The sequence below is a fragment of the Sinocyclocheilus anshuiensis genome, unplaced genomic scaffold (genome assembly GCF_001515605.1).
Source record: "Sinocyclocheilus anshuiensis isolate Anshui unplaced genomic scaffold, SAMN03320099.WGS_v1.1 scaffold671, whole genome shotgun sequence".
In the NCBI taxonomy this organism is placed as follows: Eukaryota; Metazoa; Chordata; class Actinopteri; order Cypriniformes; family Cyprinidae; genus Sinocyclocheilus; species Sinocyclocheilus anshuiensis.
Genome location: NW_015551031.1, coordinates 264,302 through 269,825, shown reverse-complemented (window position 1 = coordinate 269,825; position 5,524 = coordinate 264,302). Strand labels below are relative to the sequence as shown.

Below are 5,524 nucleotides of genomic sequence, written 5' to 3'. Positions count from 1 at the left end.
GTTGGAAAAAAAAAAAAAAAAATGACACTGTTAACACATTGAGTGCCATGAAATGCCACTCTAAGCTGTCCTGTGTTAGAATAATATCCACTTCTTAGCAGATTCACTACTCACATTTATATCCCTATTCGGGTGTCACTGGATTCCCTTCACAGTATGATCGAGTTTAAATCTTTCACTTTATGATCATCTCTAATGTTCATTTGGGCATGCTTGTCACATCACGGAAGCCGATTTCAAACCATAATAAATGCATACAGGCAAAGCCCTATAGAGTTTGACTGAACAAAATCTGGTCAAAACAAACAAGGTGGATATATTGACCAGAAAGGGATGTGATAAGATCAATACTGCCAATGAGATGCAGAGAAGAGCCCTTTGGGCACATTTTCCTAGAAGAGCCATGTAATGAGCAGCCATTGATCTGATGAGCTCAGTTGGCATGTGATGCTGACCATCTCTTACCTTCTCATACTGTGTGGCCTTCAGGATGTGACTAAGAAGCTCACGATTGAGCCGTTTTCTCTCCAGCAAAGCATCCTGAAGCTCATTCTTCTGTCAAGAGGAAAAAGAAAAAAGGAGTCAGCTCATTGTCATCAACTATCTATCTATCGACAGTACCAATGAGAAGTGCATCTGCAGAGAAATACTATTTTAGACCAAGACATCAAGCTGTATCATCCAAAGATAAATATATAGATCTCCTTGTGAACAACAGGGTGCATATATGTGACTGATTAGAGAATTCATAAACCCATGGGCGATGAAAACACAAATCTCTTTAGCCTATAGGGAATGAAGATGGGTGCTCATTTTGTCATTCATTCATTCTGTTTAAAGAGCCACCCAAATCTCAAAACCTCCAGCACAGCATGTATGAAAAATGAATCAATACTTCATGGAGAATGGCACTATGCAGCAATTACCACAGACCAGGATTCAATTTGTTGGTAGATTACCTTTTTAATTGGATTGAGGCCATTTATGCTTCTTTTCCGAAGTGTATAATTTTTTTCGCCACTAGCATCACTAAATGAAACTGCAAAAATAATGAATGTTTTCAAACAGGTTTCCCAAACACTCCCCTCTCTGCCATTGGTCGGATACTTAAACAGAGCCCCGCCCCATACTCACACCATTAAGCCAATGTTTCAATGTTGGCTGGTTCAAAATATCTAAATGTTTTGAAAGCTACAAAGCACCTGAATTTTTAGTTTATGTGGGAGTCAACCAACAAATGACTTACAGATGTCTCTTCATATTGAAGGGATAGTTCACCCCAAAATAAAAAGTCATTAATTACTCACCCTCATGTCATTTCAAACCCGGAAGACCTTCGTTCATCTTCAGAACATGAATTAAGATATTTATGATGAAATCCGAGAGCTTTCTGAGCCTGCCTAGACAGCAACGTAACTGAAACGGCCCAGAAAGGGAGTAAGGACATTTTTAAAATAGTCCATGTGACATCAGTGGTTCAACCGTAATTTTATGGAGCTAAGAGAATACTTTTTGTGCGCAAAAAAAACAACTTTGACTACTGATGTCACATGGACTATTTTAACGATGTCCTTACTACCTTTCTGGGCCTTGAAGTTTTCAATTGCGTTGCTGTCTATGCAGGGTCAGAAAGTTCTCGGATTTCATCAAAAATATCTAAATTTGTGTTCCGAAGATGAACGAAGGTCTTACGGGTTTGGAATGACATGAGGGTGAGAAATTAATGACAGCATTTTCATTTTTGGGTGAACTATCCCTTTAAGCTAGGTTAGAATTTAAAATGTAAAACATTGCAAACTTTAGGTTTAAATAATGTTTAGAAAAAAATAAGAAAAAGACTTGGCAACAGGCAATGAGAAAGGCATTGAAAATCATCTCACTTCTGAGCAGACAAGTTGTATCTCACTGCACTATATCTACCCATAAATGCACGAGAGGAAGTTCAGAAAGTCATTTCAAACCCCCTAATTTGACTGTTCAACACAGCTGCCCATCTCGTGAAGTTTTCAAAGTGCCACACCCTGGCTGAACTCTGTGGGCGTCTCTGACTCAGCATCCTGTCCCGTCCTGACTGGCTCACATGTCACAGTATATCAGGTGGCAGGTTTGCTCAACAGCAACTAGAGGAGCATTTGAACTTTCTTGTCAGAAGCCCTGTCTCTCAACCACAGCATCACCCCGGACAAGACAGCTACTGCACACGAGGGCAGCGCACACTCCGCTGCCTGCAAACGGTGACCACCGCAGACCTCCCGTGGGATCACGTGTAGCATATCCGCATATACATTTGGGAACATTTCAGCCATCATGTTCTATTACCTCATATGAATGGACAGTCTTTAACCTCTGCTCAAGGGACCTTTAAGAGGCCGCTGAACTGGCTGCTCATTGAAACCAGGAGTAAAAAATATGCAGTTCGCTGCGCAGTCACGGCTGATTAAACACAGCTTTAATGTGGTAAAGAGTAGACTACCATGGGATTATCAACTGAAACGCTCACAGGGATGTGAGTTAAAGCAGCGGCACGTATCATACCCAGGAATCCTGCTTCTGATTTCCATATGGATGGATCAAGAAGCAGAACGGCGAAAGGAGGCGGCGGTCTTGGGAAGAGAGAGAGCGAAAGCGTGCCACAAGAATGGACTAATTTGAGCAGACATGGCTGCCTGATCCCCACCCTCCAGTGTGGCCCCTGGTTCTGCAGCTGCTCAGAAAAGCTTTGCTCATCCTTCCACAACATTCACTGAGATGAGGCTCTTTACATGGCCAACCACTGCAGCATTGTGGATGTATATAGGGTGTGTGGGTGTTGTTATACAACCACAGACATATTACAGGAGAAACAGAACTCTGGGATACGATAAATCTGTGGGTCAAGTCGACCTGTGAAGAGATTCTAAATACATTTCAGTTACGTTAAATCAAATGAACGGAGCAAATTTTTCTGTGTTACATCCAGACGATGTTTAGATCACGTTTGCAAAAAAAAAAAAGACACCATTACTGTATGTAGAAGTAATTTAAAATATTGTGTAAAATATTATATAAACATAGACCTATAATAATATATAAATAAAACAATTATCATCATTTATATAATTATAACATTTATGTTCTTAAATTAAATAAATAAATAAATTACTTCTAAATACTTGTGAATAGCCTTGCAGTACTTTTTCCAAATTTCTAACAATAAACATTACAAATGGATATAATGTATAGGGGGGGGGACACCAGAATAGGTACAGTAGCATTGCAAATATATCCATAAATGAAAAAATACTTTTGTTTAATGTACTTGTGTAAAAACTGAAAATAAGAGATAAGACATGGAGAAAATGAAATGAGATTATTTACTTGTCATGCTAGGTTCATTTTTATTGTAGATTCAATTCAAGTTTATTTGTACAGGGCTTTTTACGATACAAATCGTTGCAAAGCAACTTTACATAAAATTAAGTTTCTACAATATGTAGATACTCATTTATCAAACATATTTCACTGATTTACATGAAATTCAAACGGCAACATTTGGAAAAGCAAGTGAAGAACGTGAAAACAAGAGCAAAGTGAAAAACAGCATAAGCATACAAAAAATAAAAATATGAGAATAAAATGTCTGAGAGCACAAAAAACTGAGAAATGAGAACAAGGAAAACATGATTTTGTGTGAAAGTCGAACAGTTTTGCATGAATATTTCAGTTTTGTGCAATATGATTTTAAATGGGTTTAAAGTTTGATTCATACTTATTCTTTTTTTAATGCGTTATTACATTTTTTATTTACGCTTATTTTTCTATCCGTGACTATTGTTTGCTATTCTGAAAACATTGCTTTTATTTTTACATTCTGTGCAATATATTTTTACTTGCATTTTTTAATTTTGGTTTCACGCTTATGTTTTTATCCATGACTGCAATACTTTTGGCAGAAAATTGATCCCATAAAAACGTGGGTTTTGTGCCTCTAATGCTTTAGACAAAGTCATGAGACATCAAAGTATACCATATTTGTTGAAAGTGCCGAACAAATGACCAAAATAGTTTTTGATGGAGCACAGAATGCCAAGTTCTATCCAACTATCCACATATCCATTCCTGTGCCAAGGTAATGGCACTGGCGCACTACACTCAATCTTATGAAAACAGGTTTGCTCTGTGCACGTTTTATTCACTGACAATACATTCAGTTCTTTAACACACAGCTTACAGTGGCAGATCTATCAATCTTAGGTGACATCTTAAGTTTGTACCTGTAACAAACAGAAATCTTCGCCTCTGATCCCACTGTGAAAGCTCAGGGCTCCTCTCCCACTGAGAGCAGGTGGTTGCCATGACAGCTACAGGAGGTCAGGAGGGAGGCCGCATCCTCCCTTATCCTGTCACTGCACTAATGTATATACCGCAATAAGCAAATAAGGCACTTCAGCTGTTTGTCACGCAATGATGGAAAAACGCTCATTAGACAGATTTGATCCAATTAGACAGCTGTTTGTTATTTAGAGCAACCATCTCTGTGACCTCTTGACATGGCATCTCTACAAGACTCAAAGCACGTTTCTCATGGAACACGCTAATTAACGCCCCCCAGCTCATAAAAATGATTAGAGTAAATCAACTGTTGGGCTAGCGGTGCTACTTTAATTGCAACACAAGGGTTTTTTAAAATTAACATAGTTGATATAAAAGGATAAAGATGGTTCTCAGGGAATCTTGAAAGCACATTTGAGCATTTGCCACCAAGGAGCGTGTACTTTAAGATCAGACATGCTATTCCTGTGCTTTCCCATTAAACACTCACAGGATCTCCACTAATGAGGTAGTGTGTGGTAGCTTCATTCATACAAACAGTAGGGAGATGTTGGGTATCTATGGGTATTATTATGCAAAGATGAAGTAGACGATGCTGATTAGCCATCTCCACACTGCAGTATGAGAGAACCTTTGCACCTTTCATATAGGCCGAATATAATTGAATATTATCCGAATAAAATAAAGTCAACCAAACATATAGATACACTATAGAATCTAGATACACTGCAGGCCCGTAACCACCTATGAGGTATTTGCTCATGTGAAGAGGACGATTTTTCATGTGAAGAAGACCATGATTTTTTTTTTTTTAGCGGGTTAAGTACAAAGCCTGGTTTACATAGGCCTAATAAATAATAGTCTGTAGCATTCAAATTCAAATAGCCAACATTGTGAATATGGAAACATTCGTGCCAAATGAGAGAGTAAGAAAGAGGATTATAGGGCCAAACAATTAAAAAAAAACATCTCCAGGATAAAGTCATTAGCTTATAATGCGAGATTAAACTCATTAAATATCCAAAAAAATTCAGGTGACACGCGTGCATTAATTGACGTCTAGTTCGAGTCGATCTTGTTTGGTTCATTTGGATTTTGAGACTTCATTTTCTCAGTTTACAGCATTTCACGTCCCCCACCCCCCACACACAACTACCAACGAACAAGGCCCAGTGCAATTCATTAACGTGTACACGATTTGAAAAATTCACAA

The 5,524-nt window shown here is 38.3% G+C and overlaps 1 pseudogene; it reads right to left on the bottom strand.

Moving 5' to 3' along the window:
* Positions 1–5,524, bottom strand: part of LOC107661183 (RIMS-binding protein 2-like) — a 47,520-nt pseudogene that overhangs the window by 19,842 nt on the left and 22,154 nt on the right.